General features: G+C 38.3%; 1 protein-coding gene across 1 annotated transcript in view; it reads right to left on the bottom strand.

Moving 5' to 3' along the window:
- Positions 1–2,520, bottom strand: part of LOC124118959 (protein Wnt-5a-like) — a 236,103-nt gene extending 233,583 nt beyond the window's left edge. The window contains exon 1 of the mRNA XM_046481297.2: positions 2,412–2,520. The gene's annotated coding sequence lies outside the window, so the exon portion shown is untranslated. The remainder of the gene's footprint in view (positions 1–2,411) is intronic.
- Positions 2,521–26,509: the final 23,989 nt, after the last annotated feature.

The following is a 26,509-nucleotide window of genomic DNA, read 5'->3' as shown; positions in this document are numbered from 1 at the left end:
TCCAAATTGCGTGGAACGATGCTCATGATGTCAAGCACTGGAGTGTCTGGTCCAGACTCGATTATTTACAGACCGCCGTCATATAGCTGGAATATTGCTGAGTGCGGCGTAAAACAACAAACAAACAAATAAAAGAAAACATGTCAAAATAGAGATTTGCATCAATTTTATCACTGATGCATCAAATTTGGAAATGTCCTCCACATGTCTACCATAAACGGTTCCGGAAGCAAGAGTCGTATGAAGTCATGGGTAAAAAGAGCATGTTCGTTTTTAGATCCCATGTTGTGAATGTCGCACCAGACGCTAGAGCTGCTGGAATACTGCTCGACATAAAGGGAGAGTTGACTGTTGGAAAGTTGAAGTCATCTTTCTTGTGTCACTTTAAATTGTTATACATAGCTCTAAATATGAAACAGACGACGTGGTCTGACGTGTCTCCTTTGTTACTAACCCAGACGGGAAAATCCGTGGAAGGGAATCAGCTATTTGACCATCATCGATAAAAAATATTTAACCTTACTGGACAAATTCCCTTTCATTTCGCCAGTCCGAGCGACTATTCCGATTCATATGCGTAACGAAACAGTCCAGAAAGAAGGATAGCACAATTGATGCCCATGGGGATGCCTGCTTCTTGCCTAAATATCTAAATACCCCCAAACTTCATATAGATGTTATCAGTGAGAAAGATCCAGCATTTCATATATTGTTTTCTCAGTACACCTAAGAGGACATTCGACTTTATTTTGGACAAATTGTAACTGTCTTTTCTGAGATATAAAAAATAAAGCAAATCCTTGATTCTTCTGGAGAATCCACATGGTATATTAATTCCATTTGTCCCAAATACTTTCTGTGAATATAAAGAAATTCATTGTTTGATTGTTTATGGTTAATCTTCGAAATTTCGTGGACACAGGCTGGACCCGGCAATATATATCTCCTTGTACAGATTATTGTGAAACTTTGGAATCCAACACAAAAGAGGAATGGACTCGTCTTCAGGTCTAAGAGTCCAGTCAAACGTTGACGGTACTGATGCGTGGTTTGGGCAGATTTCCTTCGCAGTTTACCAGTTATACACGATATATATGGCAACGTGCATTTGTGTATAGTATAAGAAGAAAGTAAGCTGTATTTATCAATAATGAATGCCACACTCATTTACATGACGGCGGTCTGTAAATAATAATATGGACCAGACAATTCAGTGATTGACATCATAAGCATAGATCCACGCAATTGAGATACGATGACATGCATCATCCAAGTCACTGACCCTGACCACTCGATCCCGTTAGTCGCCTCTGACGACGAGCATACCAGGCTGCTGGCGACCTACATCCTACCTGCAACCCCCACGGTTCTTGTCGAACGTTATGTGAGGCAACCCCATTACTGTATCCCCATGATTTCAATCACTGGATTGTCTGGTCCAGACTCAATTATTTACAAACCGCCGTCATATAGCTGGAATATTGCTGAGTGCGGCGTTAAATAACAACAACACAAACAGATAAAACACGTAACATTCTGACGTAGGTTTCGAACAATTTCTTCTGTTTCGCACTATATGCTCTCTGTCATCTGAAACCCACTTAGTTTTATTTCTGTCACATTTCTCACAATGAATGACTGCAATAACTAACTGACTCCCGTCCCGCATTGTGTAAACGTTGTTTTACAAGACTGTCGTGAATGAAAGGTGAACATAAACGTTTCCGCGACACCAAGACGAAGAGTATATCTTGATTCACGGCGGAACAAACTTTGACATATATTACAGACAATTGGCAAACAAACCTGCCCTTCCATTTGGGCTTCCAATTAAACGCATAAAGGCAATGTTCGGTGCATTACGTCTGCCGGTGCAGCGCGTCCGCATGTGTAGACCTGCCTGCCTAACACATGCTTGAGATCGACAGTGTTTACATCACCCCCAGTCTCCACAACCACAGCCACCGATGTTTCTCCAGCGGCTTTTAGGGTCATTTCTCAAAGCTTAAAGTTTGGTGCTCGAGGTTAACCAGATTAATAAGTAGTTAAAAAGGAGGCAGGGAATTTTTAAGTCGATACGACATTAATTGGCTCTATTACAGGGATGTGGGTGTGTTTGCACTGCAGTGTCTGAGAGGGGTATCGCTGACAGATAGATTCGTTCTCCAAGCGGTTACAGGTGAAGAGGACGTGGTTGCGGCCAAGACGCGTTCTTTTACTTTTGTGAATATATTGTGACAACGTTCACTTGGTGATACGTATTTATTTGAGTTTAATTCAATTATAGGTGTATGTTTACATGAATTTAGAATCTGTAATTTAAAGTTACATTTCTTTTTATAGTGTCCAGTTATAGTGAGTGTCCTCGCGTTGACTTCTACTGTGTTGTGTCTGTATAATGGAGCACCTACCTGGCAATCTCGGTGTGGGTGGGCGGACGCCGGTAATCCACAGCATTACTCCATCAGAACTTCACTCACAGACGAGCCAAATCAAGGTTACACAATTGTCAGTTCGGCCTGTCGAAAACATAGTACACTCAAACTTCCACTTGATTCACGCATGCGCATGAGAGATTCCTTTCACACAAACTCCGTACGTGTTTTTACAAGGTTTTAAAGTAGTGGTGTCAATGTGAACCTTGTCATAGAAAACTCTTTCAAAATGTCCCCACCGCCCTCCTAAGGAAGGCGTGTTAGCCACAATCACTCCGGGACAAACCGCAATGAATTACTCGCCTATCAGTTTTCGGTTTATTCGAAAGGTAAACGACCGCCTCCGTGGTCTAGTGGTAGAGCGTCAGCCCGGGGGGCGGCAGGTCCGGAGTTCGATCCCCGGCCGCGTCATACCTAAAGACGGTAAAAGATGATACTTGTTGTTACCCTGTCTGGCGCTCGGCATTAAGTGGCTATAACAAGGACTGGTCGGCTTGGAGTCAGTATACTGTGTCTGAGTGGGGTATTCATGTTCAACTGCGACATGGTATCTCTGTGGGATAGCACTATAAAATCGGCATCAGTCCGGACTAGTACAAGCATGCACGTCGATATAAGTGCAATAATCTTGGACCCGACGTTAAACCCTATTTTCACCTCACCTGGAAGGCCGCTTCATTTAGATCATCTCGAGCCAATCTACCAACCAATACACATCTCGAGCCAATCTACCAACCAATACACATCTCGAGCCAATCTACCAACCAATACACATCTCGAGCCAATCTACCAACCAATACACATCTCGAGCCAATCTACCAACCAATACACATCTCGAGCCAATCTACCAACCAATACACATCTCGAGCCAATCTACCAACCAATACATATCTCGAGCCAATCTACCAACCAATACACATCTCGAGCCAATCTACCAACCAATACACATCTCGAGCCAATCTACCAACCAATACATATCTCGAGCCAATCTACCAACCAATACACATCTCGAGCCAATCTACCAACCAATACACATCTCGAGCAAATCTACCAACCAATACACATCTCGAGCCAATCTACTCACCAATACACATCTCGAGCCTATCTACCAAATAATACACATATCTAGCCAATCTACCAACCAATACACATCTCGAGCCAATCAACCAACCAATACACATCTCGAGCCTATCTACCAACCAATACACAACTCGAGCCAATCTACCAACCAATACACATCTCGAGCCTATCTACCAACCAATACACATCTCAAGCCAATCTACCAACCAATACACGTCTCGAGCCTATCTACCAAGCAATACACATATCGAGCCAATCTACCAAGCAATACACATCTCGAGCCAATCTCCCAAGCAACACACGTCAACGTGCACAGAGAGCAGAGCGCAGCCCACACAGTGTGGATGCGTTGTCATGGAGACCGTACATCACGATGATCAGATAAAGCTACAGATCGTTCCCTTCCTTCAAAATAACATTTTTATTATTTGACAACTTACTTGTATACGTAACCAGTTGCATTTGACATGAAACCCTATCTTTATACGTTACCATCTGTATTTGACATGAAACCCTCTCTTCATACGTAACCATCTGTATTTGACATGAAACCCTCTCTTTATAAGTTACCATCTGTATTTGACATGAGACCCTATCTTTATACGTTACCATCTGTATTTGACATGGAAACCTTTCTTTATACGTTACCATCTTTATTTAACATGAAACCCTCTCTTTATACGTAACCATCTGTATTTGACATGAAACCCTCTCTTTATACGTAACCATCTGTATTTAACATGAAACCCTCTCTTTATACGTTACCATCTGTATTTAACATGAAACCCTCTCTTTATACGTAACCATCTGTATTTGACATGGAAACCTTTCTTTATACGTTACCATCTGTATTTGACATGGAAACCTTTCTTTATACGTTACCATCTGTATTTAACATGAAACCCTATCTTTATACGTAACCATCTGTATTTGACATGAAACCCTCTCTTTATACGTAACCATCTGTATTTAACATGAAACCCTCTCTTTATACGTTACCATCTGTATTTAACATGAAACCCTCTCTTTATACGTAACCATCTGTATTTGACATGGAAACCTTTCTTTATACGTTACCATCTGAATTTAACATGAAACCCTCTCTTTATACGTAACCATCTGTATTTGACATGAAACCCTCTCTTTATACGTAACCATCTGTATTTAACATGAAACCCTCTCTTTATACGTAACCATCTGTATTTGACATGAAACCCTATCTTTATACGTTACCATCTGTATTTGACATGAAACTCTCTCTTTATACGTAACCATCTGTATTTGACATGAAACCCTCTCTTTATAAGTTACCATCTGTATTTAACATGAAACCCTCTCTTTATACGTAACCATCTGTGTTTAACATGAAACCCTCTCTTTATACGTAACCATCTGTATTTGACATGAAACCCTCTCTTTATACGTAACCATCTGTATTTGACATGAAACCCTCTCTTTATACGTAACCATCTGTATTTGACATGAAACCCTCTCTTTATACGTAATCATCTGTATTTGACATGAAACCCTCTCTTTATACGTAACCATCTGTATTTGACATGAAACCCTATCTTTATACGTAACCATCTGTTTTTGACATGAAACCCTCTCTTTATACGTAACCATCTGTATTTGATATGAAACCCTCTCTTTATACGTAACCATCTGTATTTGACATGAAACCATCTCTTTATATGTAACCATCTGTATTTGACATGAAACTCTCTCTTTATACGTAACCATCTGTATTTGACATGAAACCCTCTCTTTATACGTAACCATCTGTATTTGACATGAAACCCTCTCTTTATACGTTACCATCTGTATTTGACATGAAACCCTCTCTTTATACGTAACCATCTGTATTTGACAAGAAACCCTCTCTTTATACGTAACCATCTGTATTTGACATGAAACCCTCTCTTTATAAGTTACCATCTGTATTTTGACATGAAACCCTATCTTTATACGTTACCATCTGTATTTGACATGAAACCCTATCTTTATACGTTACCATCTGTATTTGACATGAAACCCTATCTTTATACGTTACCATCTGTATTTGACATGAAACCCTATCTTTATACGTTACCATCTGTATTTGACATGAAACCCTCTCTTTATACGTAACCATCTGTATTTGACATGAAACTCTCTCTTTATACGTAACCATCTGTATTTGACATGAAACCCTCTCTTTATACGTAACCATCAGTATTTGACATGAAACCCTCTCTTTATACGTAACCATCTGTATTTGACATGAAACCCTATCTTTATACGTTACCATCTGTATTTGACATGAAACCCTATCTTTATACGTAACCATCTGTATTTGACATTAAACCCTCTCTTTATACGTAACCATCTGTATTTGACATGAAACCCTATTTTTATACGTTACCATCTGTATTTGACATGAAACCCTCTCTTTATACGTAACCATCTGTATTTGACATGAAACCCTATCTTTATACGTTACCATCTGTATTTGACATGAAACCCTCTCTTTATACGTAACCATCTGTATTTGACATGAAACCCTATCTTTATACGTAACCATCTGTTTTTGACATGAAACCCTCTCTTTATACGTAACCATCTGTATTTGACATGAAACCCTCTCTTTATACGTAACCATCTGTATTTGACATGAAACCCTCTCTTTATACGTAACCATCTGTATTTGACATGAAACCCTCTCTTTATACGTAACCATCTGTATTTGACATGAAACCCTCTCTTTATACGTAACCATCTGTATTTGACATGAAACCCTATCTTTATACGTTACCATCTGTATTTGACATGAAACCCTCTCTTTATACGTAACCATCTGTATTTGACAAGAAACCCTCTCTTTATACGTAACCATCTGTATTTGACATGAAACCCTCTCTTTATAAGTTACCATCTGTATTTTGACATGAAACCCTATCTTTATACGTTACCATCTGTATTTGACATGAAACCCTATCTTTATACGTTACCATCTGTATTTGACATGAAACCCTCTCTTTATACGTAACCATCTGTATTTGACATGAAACCCTATCTTTATACGTTACCATCTGTATTTGACATGAAACCCTCTCTTTATACGTAACCATCTGTATTTGACATGAAACCCTATCTTTATACGTTACCATCTGTATTTGACATGAAACCCTCTCTTTATACGTAACCATCTGTATTTGACATGAAACCCTCTCTTTATACGTAACCATCTGTATTTGACATGAAACCCTATCTTTATACGTAACCATCTGTATTTGACATAAAACCCTCTCTTTATACGTAACCATCTGTATTTAACATGAAACCCTATCTTTATACGTTACCATCTGTATTTGACATAAAACCCTATCTTTATACGTAACCATCTGTATTGAACATGAAACCCTATCTTTATACGTTACCATCTGTATTTGACATGAAACCCTCTCTTTATACGTAACCATCTGTATTTGACATGAAACCCTCTCTTTATACGTAACCATCTGTATTTAACATGAAACCCTCTCTTTATACGTAACCATCTGTATTTGACATGGAAACTTTTCTTTATACGTAACCAGCTGCATTTGAAATGAAAACCTATGTTTAGAAGTATCTAACTCTATTTGACTTGACAGCATATCTTTAGAAGTATCTGACTCTATTTGACTTGACAGCATATCTTTAGAAGTATCTAACTCTATTTGACTTGACAGCATATCTTTAGAAGTATCTAACTCTATTTGACTTGACAGCATATCTTTAGAAGTATCTAACTCTATTTGACTTGACAGCATATGTTTAGAAGTATCTAACTCTATTTGACTTGGCAGCATATGTTTAGAAGTATCTGACTCTATTTGACTTGACAGCATATCTTTAGAAGTATCTAACTCCATTTGACTTGACAGCATATGTTTAGAAGTATCTAACTCTATTTGACTTGACAACATCTCTTTAGAAGTATCTAACTCTATTTGACTTGACAACATATCTTTAGAAGTATCTAACTCTATTTGACTTGACAGCATATGTTTAGAAGTATCTAACTCTATTTGACTTGACAACATATCTTTAGAAGTATCTAACTCTATTTGACTTGACAGCATATGTTTAGAAGTATCTAACTCTATTTGACTTGACAACATATCTTTAGAAGTATCTAACTCTATTTGACTTGACAGCATATCTTTAGAAGTATCTAACTCTATTTCACTTGACAGCATATGTTTAGAAGTATCTGACTCTATTTGACTTGACAGCACATCTTTAGAAGTATCTGACTCTATTTGACTTGACAGCATACGTTTAGAAGTATCTGACTCTATTTGACTTGACAGCATATCTTTAGAAGTATCTGACTCTATTTGACTTGACAGCATATGTTTAGAAGTATCTAACTCTATTTGACTTGACAGCATATCTTTAGAAGTATTTGACTCTATTTGACTTGACAGCATATCTTTAGAAGTATCTAACTCTATTTGACTTGACAACATATCTTTAGAAGTACCTGACTCTATTTGACTTGACAGCATATGTTTAGAAGTATCTCACTCTATTTGACTTGACAGCATATCTTTAGAAGTATTTGACTCTTTTTGACTTGACAGGATATCTTTAGAAGTATCTAACTCTATTTGACTTGACAACATATCTTTAGAAGTATCTAACTCTATTTGACTTGACAACATATCTATAGAAGTATCTGACTCTATTTGACTTGACAGCATATCTTTAGAAGTATCTGACTCTATTTGACTTGACAGCATATGTTTAGAAGTATCTGACTCTATTTGACTTGACAGCATATCTTTAGAAGTACCTGACTCTATTTGACTTGACAGCATATGTTTAGAAGTATCTGACTCTATTTGACTTGACAGCATATCTTTAGAAGTACCTGACTCTATTTGACTTGACAGCATATCTTTAGAAGTATCTGACTCTATTTGACTTGACAGCATATCTTTAGAAGTATCTGACTCTATTTGACTTGACAGCATATCTTTAGAAGTATCTGACTCTATTTGACTTGACAGCATATCTTTAGAAGTATCTGACTCTATTTGACTTGACAGCATATGTTTAGAAGTATCTGACTCTATTTGACTTGACATCATATGTTTAGAAGTATCTGACTCTATTTGACTTGACAGCATATCTTTAGAAGTATCTAACTCTATTTGACTTGACAGCAGATGTTTAGAAGTATCTAAATCTATTTGACTTGACAACATATCTTTAGAAGTATCTAACTCTATTTGACTTGACAGCATATGTTTAGAAGTATCTAACTCTATTTGACTTGACAACATATCTTTAGAAGTATCTAACTCTATTTGACTTGACAGCATATCTTTAGAAGTATCTAACTCTATTTGACTTGACAGCATATGTTTAGAAGTATCTGACTCTATTTGACTTCACAGCACATCTTTAGAAGTATCTGACTCTATTTGACTTGACAGCATATGTTTAGAAGTATCTGACTCTATTTGACTTCACAGCATATCTTTAGAAGTATCTGACTCTATTTGACTTGACAGCATATGTTTAGAAGTATCTAACTCTATTTGACTTGACAGCATATCTTTAGAAGTATTTGACTCTATTTGACTTGACAGCATATCTTTAGAAGTATCTAACTCTATTTGACTTGACAACATATCTTTAGAAGTATCTAACTCTATTTGACTTGACAACATATCTTTAGAAGTATCTAACTCTATTTGACTTGACAGCATATCTTTAGAAGTATCTGACTCTATTTGACTTGACAGCATATGTTTAGAAGTATCTAAATCTATTTGACTTGACAACATATCTTTAGAAGTATCTAACTCTATTTGACTTGACAGCATATGTTTAGAAGTATCTAACTCTATTTGACTTGACAACATATCTTTAGAAGTATCTAACTCTATTTGACTTGACAGCATATGTTTAGAAGTATCTAACTCTATTTGACTTGACAGCATATGTTTAGAAGTATCTGACTCTATTTGACTTCACAGCACATCTTTAGAAGTATCTGACTCTATTTGACTTGACAGCATATGTTTAGAAGTATCTGACTCTATTTGACTTGACAGCATATCTTTAGAAGTATCTGACTCTATTTGACTTGACAGCATATGTTTAGAAGTATCTAACTCTATTTGACTTGACAGCATATCTTTAGAAGTATTTGACTCTATTTGACTTCACAGCATATCTTTAGAAGTATCTAACTCTATTTGACTTGACAACATATCTTTAGAAGTATCTGACTCCATTTGACTTGACAGCATATGTTTAGAAGTATCTGACTCTATTTGACTTGACAGCATATCTTTAGAAGTACCTGACTCTATTTGACTTGACAGCATATCTTTAGAAGTATCTGACTCTATTTGACTTGACAGCATATGTTTAGAAGTATCTGACTCTATTTGACTTGACAGCATATCTTTAGAAGTACCTGACTCTATTTGACTTGACAGCATATGTTTAGAAGTATCTGACTCTATTTGACTTGACAGCATATCTTTAGAAGTATCTGACTCTATTTGACTTGACAGCATATCTTTAGAAGTACCTGACTCTATTTGACTTGACAGCATATGTTTAGAAGTATCTGACTCTATTTGACTTGACAGCATATCTTTAGAAGTATCTGACTCTATTTGACTTGACAGCATATGTTTAGAAGTATCTGACTCTATTTGACTTGACAGCATATCTTTAGAAGTACCTGACTCTATTTGACTTGACAGCATATGTTTAGAAGTATCTGACTCTATTTGACTTGACAGCATATCTTTAGAAGTACCTGACTCTATTTGACTTGACAGCATATCTTTAGAAGTATCTGACTCTATTTGACTTGACAGCATATCTTTAGAAGTATCTGACTCTATTTGACTTGACAGCATATGTTTAGAAGTATCTGACTCTATTTGACTTGACAGCATATGTTTAGAAGTATCTGACTCTATTTGACTTGACAGCATATCTTTAGAAGTACCTGACTCTATTTGACTTGACAGCATATGTTTAGAAGTATCTAACTCTATTTGACTTGACAACATATCTTTAGAAGTATCTAACTCTATTTGACTTGACAGCAGATGTTTAGAAGTATCTAAATCTATTTGACTTGACAACATATCTTTAGAAGTATCTAACTCTATTTGACTTGACAGCATATGTTTAGAAGTATCTAACTCTATTTGACTTGACAACATATCTTTAGAAGTATCTAACTCTATTTGACTTGACAGCATATCTTTAGAAGTATCTAACTCTATTTGACTTGACAGCATATGTTTAGAAGTATCTGACTCTATTTGACTTCACAGCACATCTTTAGAAGTATCTGACTCTATTTGACTTGACAGCATATGTTTAGAAGTATCTGACTCTATTTGACTTGACAGCATATCTTTAGAAGTATCTGACTCTATTTGACTTGACAGCATATCTTTAGAAGTATCTGACTCTATTTGACTTGACAGCATATGTTTAGAAGTATCTAAATCTATTTGACTTGACAACATATCTTTAGAAGTATCTAACTCTATTTGACTTGACAGCATATGTTTAGAAGTATCTAACTCTATTTGACTTGACAACATATCTTTAGAAGTATCTAACTCTATTTGACTTGACAGCATATGTTTACAAGTATCTAACTCTATTTGACTTGACAGCATATGTTTAGAAGTATCTGACTCTATTTGACTTCACAGCACATCTTTAGAAGTATCTGACTCTATTTGACTTGACAGCATATGTTTAGAAGTATCTGACTCTATTTGACTTGACAGCATATCTTTAGAAGTATCTGACTCTATTTGACTTGACAGCATATGTTTAGAAGTATCTAACTCTATTTGACTTGACATCATATCTTTAGAAGTATTTGACTCTATTTGACTTCACAGCATATCTTTAGAAGTATCTAACTCTATTTGACTTGACAACATATCTTTAGAAGTATCTGACTCCATTTGACTTGACAGCATATGTTTAGAAGTATCTGACTCTATTTGACTTGACAGCATATCTTTAGAAGTACCTGACTCTATTTGACTTGACAGCATATCTTTAGAAGTATCTGACTCTATTTGACTTGACAGCATATGTTTAGAAGTATCTGACTCTATTTGACTTGACAGCATATCTTTAGAAGTACCTGACTCTATTTGACTTGACAGCATATGTTTAGAAGTATCTAACTCTATTTGACTTGACAGCATATCTTTAGAAGTATCTGACTCTATTTGACTTGACAGCATATCTTTAGAAGTACCTGACTCTATTTGACTTGACAGCATATGTTTAGAAGTATCTGACTCTATTTGACTTGACAGCATATCTTTAGAAGTATCTGACTCTATTTGACTTGACAGCATATGTTTAGAAGTATCTGACTCTATTTGACTTGACAGCATATCTTTAGAAGTACCTGACTCTATTTGACTTGACAGCATATGTTTAGAAGTATCTGACTCTATTTGACTTGACAGCATATGTTTAGAAGTACCTGACTCTATTTGACTTGACAGCATATCTTTAGAAGTATCTGACTCTATTTGACTTGACAGCATATCTTTAGAAGTATCTGACTCTATTTGACTTGACAGCATATGTTTAGAAGTATCTGACTCTATTTGACTTGACAGCATATGTTTAGAAGTATCTGACTCTATTTGACTTGACAGCATATCTTTAGAAGTACCTGACTCTATTTGACTTGACAGCATATGTTTAGAAGTATCTAACTCTATTTGACTTGACAACATATCTTTAGAAGTATCTAACTCTATTTGACTTGACAGCAGATGTTTAGAAGTATCTAAATCTATTTGACTTGACAACATATCTTTAGAAGTATCTAACTCTATTTGACTTGACAGCATATGTTTAGAAGTATCTAACTCTATTTGACTTGACAACATATCTTTAGAAGTATCTAACTCTATTTGACTTGACAGCATATCTTTAGAAGTATCTAACTCTATTTGACTTGACAGCATATGTTTAGAAGTATCTGACTCTATTTGACTTCACAGCACATCTTTAGAAGTATCTGACTCTATTTGACTTGACAGCATATCTTTAGAAGTATCTGACTCTATTTGACTTGACAGCATATCTTTAGAAGTATCTGACTCTATTTGACTTGACAGCATATGTTTAGAAGTATCTAACTCTATTTGACTTGACAGCATATCTTTAGAAGTATTTGACTCTATTTGACTTGACAGCATATCTTTAGAAGTATCTAACTCTATTTGACTTGACAACATATCTTTAGAAGTATCTAACTCTATTTGACTTGACAACATATCTTTAGAAGTATCTAACTCTATTTGACTTGACAGCATATCTTTAGAAGTATCTGACTCTATTTGACTTGACAGCATATGTTTAGAAGTATCTAAATCTATTTGACTTGACAACATATCTTTAGAAGTATCTAACTCTATTTGACTTGACAGCATATGTTTAGAAGTATCTAACTCTATTTGACTTGACAACATATCTTTAGAAGTATCTAACTCTATTTGACTTGACACATATGTTTAGAAGTATCTAACTCTATTTGACTTGACAGCATATGTTTAGAAGTATCTGACTCTATTTGACTTCACAGCACATCTTTAGAAGTATCTGACTCTATTTGACTTGACAGCATATGTTTAGAAGTATCTGACTCTATTTGACTTGACAGCATATCTTTAGAAGTATCTGACTCTATTTGACTTGACAGCATATGTTTAGAAGTATCTAACTCTATTTGACTTGACAGCATATCTTTAGAAGTACTTGACTCTATTTGACTTCACAGCATATCTTTAGAAGTATCTAACTCTATTTGACTTGACAACATATCTTTAGAAGTATCTGACTCCATTTGACTTGACAGCATATGTTTAGAAGTATCTGACTCTATTTGACTTGACAGCATATCTTTAGAAGTACCTGACTCTATTTGACTTGACAGCATATCTTTAGAAGTATCTGACTCTATTTGACTTGACAGCATATGTTTAGAAGTATCTGACTCTATTTGACTTGACAGCATATCTTTAGAAGTACCTGACTCTATTTGACTTGACAGCATATGTTTAGAAGTATCTGACTCTATTTGACTTGACAGCATATCTTTAGAAGTATCTGACTCTATTTGACTTGACAGCATATCTTTAGAAGTACCTGACTCTATTTGACTTGACAGCATATGTTTAGAAGTATCTGACTCTATTTGACTTGACAGCATATCTTTAGAAGTATCTGACTCTATTTGACTTGACAGCATATGTTTAGAAGTATCTGACTCTATTTGACTTGACAGCATATCTTTAGAAGTACCTGACTCTATTTGACTTGACAGCATATGTTTAGAAGTATCTGACTCTATTTGACTTGACAGCATATCTTTAGAAGTACCTGACTCTATTTGACTTGACAGCATATCTTTAGAAGTATCTGACTCTATTTGACTTGACAGCATATCTTTAGAAGTATCTGACTCTATTTGACTTGACAGCATATGTTTAGAAGTATCTGACTCTATTTGACTTGACAGCATATGTTTAGAAGTATCTGACTCTATTTGACTTGACAGCATATCTTTAGAAGTACCTGACTCTATTTGACTTGACAGCATATGTTTAGAAGTATCTAACTCTATTTGACTTGACAACATATCTTTAGAAGTATCTGACTCTATTTGACTTGACAGCAGATGTTTAGAAGTATCTAAATCTATTTGACTTGACAACATATCTTTAGAAGTATCTAACTCTATTTGACTTGACAGCATATGTTTAGAAGTATCTAACTCTATTTGACTTGACAACATATCTTTAGAAGTATCTAACTCTATTTGACTTGACAGCATATCTTTAGAAGTATCTAACTCTATTTGACTTGACAGCATATGTTTAGAAGTATCTGACTCTATTTGACTTCACAGCACATCTTTAGAAGTATCTGACTCTATTTGACTTGACAGCATATGTTTAGAAGTATCTGACTCTATTTGACTTCACAGCATATCTTTAGAAGTATCTGACTCTATTTGACTTGACAGCATATGTTTAGAAGTATCTAACTCTATTTGACTTGACAGCATATCTTTAGAAGTATTTGACTCTATTTGACTTGACAGCATATCTTTAGAAGTATCTAACTCTATTTGACTTGACAACATATCTTTAGAAGTATCTAACTCTATTTGACTTGACAACATATCTTTAGAAGTATCTGACTCTATTTGACTTGACAGCATATCTTTAGAAGTATCTGACTCTATTTGACTTGACAGCATATCTTTAGAAGTATCTGACTCTATTTGACTTGACAGCATATGTTTAGAAGTATCTGACTCTATTTGACTTGACAGCATATCTTTAGAAGTACCTGACTCTATTTGACTTGACAGCATATGTTTAGAAGTATCTGACTCTATTTGACTTGACAGCATATCTTTAGAAGTACCTAACTCTATTTGACTTGACAGCATATCTTTAGAAGTATCTGACTCTATTTGACTTGACAGCATATCTTTAGAAGTACCTGACTCTATTTGACTTGACAGCATATCTTTAGAAGTATCTGACTCTATTTGACTTGACAGCATATCTTTAGAAGTATCTGACTCTATTTGACTTGACAGCATATGTTTAGAAGTATCTGACTCTATTTGACTTGACAGCATATCTTTAGAAGTACCTGACTCTATTTGACTTGACAGCATATGTTTAGAAGTATCTGACTCTATTTGACTTGACAGCATATCTTTAGAAGTACCTGACTCTATTTGACTTGACAGCATATCTTTAGAAGTATCTGACTCTATTTGACTTGACAGCATATCTTTAGAAGTATCTGACTCTATTTGACTTGACAGCATATCTTTAGAAGTATCTGACTCTATTTGACTTGACAGCATATGTTTAGAAGTATCTAAATCTATTTGACTTGACAACATATCTTTAGAAGTATCTAACTCTATTTGACTTGACAGCATATGTTTAGAAGTACCTGACTCTATTTGACTTGACAGCATATGTTTAGAAGTATCTGACTCTATTTGACTTGACAGCATATGTTTAGAAGTACCTGACTCTATTTGACTTCACAGCATATGTTTAGAAGTATCTGACTCTATTTGACTTCACAGCCTATGTTTAGAAGTACCTGACTCTATTTGACTTGACAGCATATGTTTAGAAGTATCTGACTCTATTTGACTTCACAGCCTATGTTTAGAAGTATCTGACTCTATTTGACTTGACAGCATATCTTTAGAAGTACCTGACTCTATTTGACTTGACAGCATATGTTTAGAAGTATCTGACTCTATTTGACTTCACAGCATATCTTTAGAAGTACCTGACTCTATTTGACTTGACAGCATATGTTTAGAAGTATCTAACTCTATTTGACTTGACAGCATATGTTTAGAAGTATCTGACTCTATTTGACTTGACAGCATATGTTTAGAAGTATCTAACTCTATTTGACTTGACAGCATATGTTTAGAAGTACCTGACTCTATTTGACTTGACAGCATATGTTTAGAAGTATCTAACTCTATTTAACTTGACAGCATATGTTTAGAAGTACCTGACTCTATTTGACTTGACAGCCTATGTTTAGAAGTATCTAACTCTATTTGACTTGACAGCCTATGTTTAGAAGTATCTGACTGGCTTAGAACTGAGTTAGTTTTAGATCCGCAGAGGGTAAGCCGGCAAGTGTTACGAGCTTCGTTTAGTTGTTGCCATTAAGTCACGTCTCATTATGTCCGTTTATCAATCAATATTTGGTATATTTAAGGAAACCATTGTGTGTTTTGACAGCGGTTAGTAATGTTATATTTTGAACATTCATTCCCAGTAAATTTGGGACGAAACTGGGCGATATTAAATCATATATTAGGGTCCTCAATAAGTTCAGAAACGGTATCATTGTCAAACGTCTAAGTATTTTAAACCGTCAAAGCCAGCAATACCCCCGCAAGGATACATCCAACACTGTGCTGACGTCGTGATGTGTGGCGACCTAAACAACCCAACACTGTGCTGACGTAGTGATGGGTGGCGACCTAAACAACCCAACACTGTGCTGACGTAGTGATGGGTGGCGACCTAAACAATACAACACAGTGCTGACGTCGAGATGGGTGGCGACCTAAACAACCCAACACTGTGCTGACGTCGAGATGGGTGGCGACCTAAACACTCCAACACAGTGCTGACGTCGTGATGAGTGGCGACCTAAACACTCCAACACAGTGCTGACGTCGTGATGGGTGGCGACCTAAACAACCCAACACTGTGCTGACGTCGTGATGGGTGGCGACCTAATCAATCCAACAGTGCTGACGTCGTGATGGGTGGCGACCTAAACAATACAACACAGTGCTGACGTCGTGATGGGTGGCGACCTAAACAATACAACACAGTGCTGACGTCGTGATGGGTGGCGACCTAAACAATACAACACTGTGCTGACGTCGTGATGGAAGGCGACCTAAACAATACAACACAGTGCTGACGTCGTGATGGGTGGCGACCTAAACAATACAACACAGTGCTGACGTCGTGATGGTAGGCGACCTAAACAATACAACACAGTGCTGACGTCGTGATGGGTGGCGACCTAAACATCACAACACAGAGCTGACGTCGTGATGGGTGGCGACCTAAACAATACAACACAGTGCTGACGTCGTGATGAGTGGCGACCTAAACAATACAACACAGTGCTGACGTCGTGATGGGTGGCGACCTAAACAATCCAACACAGTGCTGAGGTCGTAATGGGTGGCGAACTAAACAATACAACACGGTGCTGACGTCGTGATGGTAGGCGACCTAAACAATACAACACAGTGCTGACGTCGTGATGGGTGGCGACCTAAACATCACAACACAGTGCTGACGTCGTGATGGGTGGCGACCTAAACAATCCAACACGGTGCTGACGTCGTAATGGGTGGCGACCTAAACAATCCAACACAGTGCTGACGTCGTAATGGGTGGCGACCTAAACGATCCAACACAATGCTGACGTCGTGATGGGTGGCGACCTAAACAATCCAACACGGTGCTGACGTCGTGATGAGTGGCGACCTAAACAATCCAACACGGTGCTGACGTCGTGATGGGTGGCGACCTAAACAATCCAACACGGTGCTGACGTCGTGATGGGTGGCGACCTAAACAATACAACAGTGTTGACGTCGTGATGGGTGGCGACCTAAACAATACAACACGGTGCTGACGTAGTGATGGGTGGCGACCTAAACAACCCAACACTGTGCTGACGTCGTGATGGGTGGCGACCTAAACAATACAACACGGTGCTGACGTCGTGATGGGTGGCGACCTAATCAACCCAACACTGTGCTGACGTCGTGATGGGTGGCGACCTAAACAATACAACACGGTGCTGACGTCGTGATGGGTGGCGACCTAATCAATCAAACACAGTGCTGACGTCGTAATGGGTGGCGACCTAAACAATACAACACGGTGCTGACGTCGTAATGGGTGGCGACCTAAACAATCCAACACGGTGCTGACGTCGTGATGGGTGGCGACCTAAACAATCCAACACAGTGCTGACGTCGTGATGGGTGGCGACCTAAACAATCCAACGCTGTGCTGACGTCGAGATGGATGGCAACCTAAACAATACAACAGTGTTGACGTCGTGATGGGTGGCGACCTAAACAATTCAACATTAAACAAAAGCATTTATGGTTAATCTATCGAAACAAACTAGTGAACTGAATTCAACAAATTGACCTTACCTTACAAGCAACACGCTGTTTTTTTTATATTATCAGATAAATAACAAGAAATGTGGTGTAAATTTATTTTATTTTGGATTGTATAATTAATATCACGTGCTGGAAATTGACCGACTTTTCAGTTTAATCCTAAAAAAACTGATTTCATGTTTTATATAAAATTGAAAATTAGAAAAGCTAAGTCGAGAGGAATGTTTGCGAAATCGTACCTTTCATGTTTCCGTCACAAGCTTTATGTAAACATGGCGCACAATAGCCCCCAGGCTCAGGGCGACTCTACCAATGCAGAACAAAAGCTTGAAAGCGTGTTTCTTACTTAAATCTGAATTGTATTACCCAACAATATTTTGCATGGCTACCTCTGAGATGGCGCTATGCGAGTTTAAAGACAGCAGCTAGTTTTCCAAACATTTTCAGGAAGCATTCACGAAATTTACGAATTTTTTAACCGGGCAAAAGCTCCTCCACACCATATGGTCTTCCATTACACATATCTGCCGCACGTGGTTTCAACATGGCGACTCCAGGTATGGTAACCACGTGACGGCTGACGTTTGATCCAGGTCAAAGGTCAAAGTTAATGACGCAAAGTTCTACACACGGACGTTTGACTTTTCTCCGGTTTCAAGATTTAACTTGTTCCGTTTGTTTTGTAAACTCGTGTTAAATTTGAACTTTAAAGGGCCATGTTATGTAGACAATAAGACACGTCCGGAATCTGTGGTTGTAACCATGTTTGTTTGTGTGGTGAGCGGACTAGCTCGGCGCGAGGCGATGAGGCCGGTTTTCCTCCCACTTCCCCTCACGACTAGCCTTGCTCCAAGGCTGTACTGAAGAAATGTCCATGGATGTGTAGCAATTCTATCCTCCTAATAGGCAAGTCTAGATGTGTGGACTCCAGTTTCTTATAGGGACAACTTGTTCTTATCATTTACTTAAACTAGAACTTATGATTTAAACTAATAATTATTGCCTTAAAGACTTGTGCAAGTCAACTTCCCGACCTGCGAATCGGAGTCGTCTACAACAACATGGATGGGTGAAGTTATTGTTTCAGTGACGGAGGAGGGGGAAAATGTCACATTAAGAGCCCCACCGTGTCGTGTTGTTCTACAAATACCGCCGCTGTTTGTTTTGATACTTTTGCACTTAAATCACTTGGTCTGGTGTTTATCTGGCTTATGGGATGGCTGAGAGGGGGCGATTGGAACTGTTTTTGTTTTCTAGGATTACCATCGTCACTCATGCGACCATGCCAGGATTGTTCTGGAAGAATAATCAATATGATGCTGCCGTTGCTGCTGCTGCTGCTACTACTACTACTACTACTACTACTACTACTACCACCACAACCACCACCATACCCGTGCTCGTGGGTTTCACCGAACTGTTAAACGTCCGAGACGTACATCACTTCGGGCTTTCCTCCAACATTAAGCTGACACGCCGTGATATAAACGGAATACTGTTAAAACGGCGTTAAACCTAACTCACTCACTATTATTACCACCACGACCCGTGAAGATCCGGTGTAGAAGAGGACTTCAGCAACCCATGTTTGCCGTAAAAGGCGACTATGCTTGTCGTAAGAAACGACTAACGGGATCGGGTGGTCAGGCTCGCTGACTTCGTTGATGCATATCATTGTATCCCAATTGCGCGAATCGATGCTCATGAAGTCCATCGATTATGTACTGACCGCCGTTATGCAGCTGTAATATTGCTGACGTAAACGGCGTTAAACAATAAACAAAAGAATCTACCACCACGACCAGAACCATCACCACTACTACTATACTACTACCACCTTTACCACAACTTCTACTACCATTGTTATTGTTCTTACTATTTGCTCGCAACTGCAACGTCGCGGAAACAAATCCATTTCGATTGACCAGCATCGATGAACCGGCGTTACCACGTATATTTTACGTCCGCTTCCTATCTGTAACGCTAATCATTGCGCGTGCAGTGAACATGACTTTGTGTTGCCATCTCGACAGATCGTTTTTTAATAATCTTAAGATGAGCTCCTGATTTGAAACAACTCTCACGATATGGCTTAAATATTGCCGATGTGACTACAAATATTAACTCATTTAACTCACTTGAAACAACTCAAACAGGTCATATCTATTGTAAGATTGAGAATACACAGTAAGTCAAGTATGGAATATAAAATAGATGCCATAAGTTATCACTGTCCCTTTGTACATTACATATCATTGACAGGTAAGACACCGATCGCAAGCATCAATGCTGCGATATTCAAATATGACGAAATTTAAAAATGAATATTGGCAGTGATATACCGTACTAACAGCTGCCTTGAAGCGTGACAGTCTGTTCATGACGTACAATCAGTCAGCTGTTAGATATACAATGTTTACAATGATGGAAAGGCAGTGAAATCAGGTAGTGTTCACTGCACGCGCAATGATTAGCGTTACAGACAGGAAGTGGACGTAAAATATACGTGGTATACAATGGTTGAAAGACTGACATCGGGTAATGTCAGGCTGTATACAATGTGGACAGACAGACATCAGGTAATGCAGGGCTGTATACAATGGTGGACAGACTGACATCAGGTAATGCTGGGATGTATACAATGGTGGAAAGACAGACATCAGGTAATGCAGGGCTGTATACAATGGTGGAGAGACTGACATCAGGTAATGCAGGGCTGTATACAATGGTGGACAGACTGACATCAGGTAATGCTGGGATGTATACAATGGTGGAAAGACAGACATCAGGTAATGCAGGGCTGTATACAATGATGGAGAGACTGACATCAGGTAATGCTGGGCTGTATACAATGGTGGACAGACTGACAATAGGTAATGCAGGGATGTATACGATGGTGGACAGACTGACATCAGGTAATGCAGGGCTGTAAACAATGATGGACAGACTGACATCAGGTAATGCTGGGCTGTATACAATAGTGGACAGATTGACATCAGGTAATGCAGGGCTGTATACAATGGTGGAAAGACTGACATCAGGTAATGCTGGGCTGTATACAATAGTGGACAGACTGACATCAGGTAATGCTGGGCTGTATACGATGGTGGACAGATTGACATCAGGTAATGCAGGGCTGTTTTCGATGGTGGCAAGACTGACATCAGGTAATGCTGGGATGTATACAATGGTGGAAAGACTGACATCAGGTAATGCTGAGATGTATACAATGGTGGACAGACTGACATCAGGTAATGCAGGGCTGTATACAATGGAGGAAAGACTGACATCAGGTAATGCTGGGATGTATACAATGGTGGAAAGAATGACATCAGGTAATGCTGGGATGTATACAATGGAGGAAAGACTGACATCAGGTAATGCTGGGATGTATACAATGGAGGAAAGACTGACATCAGGTAATGCTGGGATGTATACAATGGTGGAAAGAATGACATCAGGTAATGCTGGGATGTATACAATGGAGGAAAGACTGACATCAGGTAATGCTGGGATGTATACAATGGTGGAAAGAATGACATCAGGTAATGCAGGGCTGTATACAATGGTGGAAAGACTGACATCAGGTAATGCTGAGATGTATACAATGGGGGACAGACTGACATCAGGTAATGCTGGGCTGTATACAATGGTGGAAAGACTGACATCAGGTAATGCTGAGATGTATACAATGGGGGACAGACTGACATCAGGTAATGCTGGGCTGTATACAATGGTGGAAAGACTGACATCAGGTAATGCTGGGATGTATACAATGGTTGAGAGACAGACATCAGGTAATGCAGGGCTGTATACAATGGTGGAAAGACTGACATCAGGTAATGCAGGGCTGTATACAATGGTGGAAAGCCTGTGACATCGGGTAATGCAGGGCTGTATACAATGGTGGAAAGACAGACATCAGGTAATGCAGGGATGTATACAATGGTGGAAAGACTGACATCAGGTAATGCAGGGCTGTATACAATGGTGGAAAGACTGACATCAGGTAATGCAGGGATGTATACAATGGTGGAAAGACTGACATCAGGTAATGCAGGGCTGTATACAATGGTGGAAAGAATGACATCAGGGATTGCAGGGCTGTATACAATAGTGGAAAGACTGACATCGGGTAATGCTGGGATGTATACAATAGTGGAAAGACTGACATCAGGTAACGCAGGGATGTATACAATTGTGGAGAAACAGACATCAGGTAATGCAGGGATGTATACAATGGTGGACAGACTGACATCAGGTAATGCAGGGCTGTATACAATGGTGGAAAGACAGACATCAGGTAATGCATGGCTGTATACAATGGTGGAAAGCCTGTGACATCGGGTAATGCAGGGCTGTATACAATGAGGACAGACTGTGACGTCAGGTATTAAATTCTATCTAGTTGATTGTCTTTAAGTTTAAAGGCCCACATATATACATATAGGGTTACAGTATGTTTAGGTTAAGCTAAGTAATAGATATATATGTACAGAGTAAATGACTAAGAATTCTTTTCGGATCAAATAGCTCTTTTACAGAATTTGGACAATGTTTTAAACAGTAATATTAGTAATATCCTTCATAAGAAAACATAATCGTCAAAAGTGAATGTTTAAAAATAACGTGAAACACATTCAAATGACAAAACTGACAGGACCGGTTTTTTTTTTTTGGGGGGGGGGGGATATCTTGTCTGTGTCTGCGTCTGTAGCCCTGACCTGCCTGTCTGCAGTAGTGATAGATGCTGTCTAGTATTTAATATACGTTTTGCAACATAAGCGTCTGGACATAAATGATGATTATAACTCGAATAATTATCATATCTGGAGCTTACGTTCAATATCGCATACTATTCTTGAAAGGAAATATCTTTAAGTCTCATTTGGACTTCATTTAACAGTATTCAGTAACCCCGACTTCTTGATGTCCAAGAGCAAATCTAAAAAGAGACTTTGTAATGATTGATATCCAAGTAAGTCGTTTCTGTGGGTATGTCATAGTGTAAGATTTCTTTGGGAGACGATTCTTTGTCCTACGCAGTATTTGATGCATCTTAAATAGGATTCATTAAACAATGGGTGTCCCCCACAATCCCCAAGTGCCATTACATTGGGTGTGTAAACGGCACTCTCAAACAATGTTTGAACGCCGGTTTTGCTTAGCACAATCAAAAATGCGTTTTTTTCAGGACAGAGATAAATGCTATTTCATTCCAAACTCCCTGGATATCCAAACATGCCCAAAGCCGTAGCTAAACAGCAAATTTCTAATATGACATGCCCAATTTAAGTATTCCCTCTGCCATGTATCGATGACACCGAAGCAAATGTGTATATGGTATATGCAAAACACTTTGCTTGTCGTAAGGAGCGACTGACGGGATCGGGTGGTCAGGCTCGCTGACTTGGTTGATGCATGTCATCGTATCTCAATTACGTGGATCGATGCTCATGATGTCAATCAGTGGATTATGTGGTCCAAACACGTAACTTTCTATAATACATATGACATAATATTTTGTATAGACTCGCCATATGCAACAGAATTTGGCAAGCAATAATACATATTTAAAAACTATAAATAATTTATATCTATTAAATATGTATACTTTCCCGTTGAGTGTATCCCCACAACGCACTACTGTACCATCATCTCCTGGTTATTTATCTGCTTTAAGATGATGAATTGCGTACGATACTTCACAAAATGTAATCTCTGATGACAAATCATCAGGCTGTAAATTGACAACCTGTAAATTTGTGTAATGATATAGCAAGTTTTCCACCTCCAGACTAAAATCTAGTTCCATCTCCTCGTACATCTGTCTCCAGGGATACATGGATGAACAGAACAGTAGGATATTCATGATAAAAGGCGTAGTTATTATTTTGCTAACAATTTAAAAGAATTTATAGGGAAGTTTCACCTTGATTAATATAAGATGAATGAAAGACACAAGACAGGTATTTATCAAACACCACGCCAACCATGTATATACACGCCACCCCTGCATATACACAAATATGTCCTGTAATGAATAGTACTTTCCTCAACTACAGGGGAGATGAGTTGAAATGGGGTTAAACGTCGCGTCCTAGATTATTGCACTTTATAGTGACGTGCATGCACGTGTGTGTTTGACTGCTTGTACGGACTAATGCGACTTTATTGTGCTAACCCACTGAGATACCATGCCGCAGTTTAACATGAACACCCCACTCAGACCCAATCCCTGTTTTAGCCCCTTAATGCCGAGCGCAGGGTAACAACAAGTACTATCTTTTGTTATGACGCGGCCGGGTATCGAAACCCGAACCTTCCAATCCCCGGGAGGACACTACCACTAGACAACGGAGGAGGTCTCCCAAATACAGAAGATCCTACTGAGCACAGCGACCTGGCAGCAAAGATGCCAGACATTGTGGACCTTTTCCTTCATGGTGATCCCGAATCTTACCCAAGTAACTTTGGAATCCTCAAATACTGTGTAACAATGTATTGGTTGAAATGTTTTTGGTGTTTGTATCACATGAAAAATAAATGAGTGTCAATTTCTGGTGTCTTTTTGTCACAGATACAGTTGGTGAGTTGGGTTCAACACTGTAAATGAAATGCAAGACGTAGATGTCTAATGTTTTAAATCTTTGCTGAAACCGCAAAGAAAAGGATCTCACATTTACGTTGTAAATTGTGGCCGCTTTGGCCATTTGCAACGAAAACTAGGTAGCTGCCGACCATACCACACCATTCAGATGGCGATTAGGTGCCCCACTCTGGCAGTGTGGGTTCGAATCCCGGACGGGACTCAATCGAAAATAAAGTACGAGAATCTGTACTTTACAAAGAAAGTAATATCCCAAATATAACATTTGTTACATTTGACCACTTTCTAAATGGCATACCATTCAGATAGTGATAATGATAAATGGTGTGATTTCATCATTCCTGGCTGACTGGAGTGAGTGAGTGAGTGAGTATGGTTTTACGCCGCTTTTAGCAATATTCCAGCAATATCACGGCGGGTCTGGCTGACTGGAAGTACCACGTAGGTTCAACGTGTGAATCCCGTTATTGGTGTCCACCGACGTGAAATACTCACAATATGAGAGTAACACTTGAAGGCCTGTGCATTCATTCTCCATATACACGATACACTATAACCTACTCTTACCGTGTGCACTACTGCTTTTAGCTAATTATATCTGTGGCGATCCTTTCCTGCTGAAAGTAACAGGTTATATATGTAACCCTATAGAACAATATTTCTTCCGCACGGACCTGGTGTATTAGGTTTCGAGATGACGGCAACTACCAACATGTACACACAAACCGCTTGTTATCATAATTGTCTCCGTTGATTATTCATGAAATACATTGTAGACATAAATAACACAACAATATAACCTGCTTGACATTATGATAAGTTCAAGTGTGCGCTGTTTCCTGTGTGTTTCAAGGTTTAATGTTGGGCTTTTCGCCAGTAACGTAACTTTGGTCACGAACAAAAATATAGGCAGCATTGTCAAACTGACCCAGTATACAACAGATTTAAATAATGCAGAATTGCTGCAGCTGCTGTTCGGTTAAAGGTTTCATCATTGTCATTTAGAATAACTTTCCTTACTTTCGTTCTTGACTTTGCACTTGTTTTTACGCAACAGCGCATTCGCGAGAAAAATATTTCAAGCAGAAATAGTAAAGTATCTTTCCTCACATTATTTCAATTCTATGCTGTAGTGTAGTTACACTATGTTTAACATTTTTTTCTTTTCGAAAAAAAGTCCTTACATGAGACACGTATGCTACAAAGAATATCATCAACGACGAGAGTGAGTATGGTTTTACGCCGCTTTTAGCAATATTCCAGCAATATCACGGCGCGGGATAGCAGAAATGGGCTTCACACATTGTGCCCAAGTGAAGATTCCAACCCGGCTCTTCGTCGTGACGGGCGAACGCTTTACCCACCAGCTACCCCACCACCCCATCAACGACTAGAATCTAGCTAGATGTGCGATTATTCTCACCTGCATTCATGATACGTAGACTTCCAAAGATGTCATAAATGTGACTGTAGCATGCAAACATTCAGAAAGTGATAAATGTACCTAACATGCATTAGTGCGCATCTGTTTTACAGTGGATGCCAAATAAACCATCTTTTGTGAAGAGGTTGGTGTGTACGGCTGTCCATGTGAACGAG

Source organism: Haliotis rufescens, unplaced genomic scaffold (genome assembly GCF_023055435.1).
Source record: "Haliotis rufescens isolate VD_foot unplaced genomic scaffold, xgHalRufe1.0.p SCAF_16, whole genome shotgun sequence".
Classification (NCBI taxonomy): Eukaryota; Metazoa; Mollusca; class Gastropoda; order Lepetellida; family Haliotidae; genus Haliotis; species Haliotis rufescens.
The sequence above is the reverse complement of the archived record's forward strand: the minus strand, read 5'-3'. Positions and strand labels throughout refer to the sequence as shown.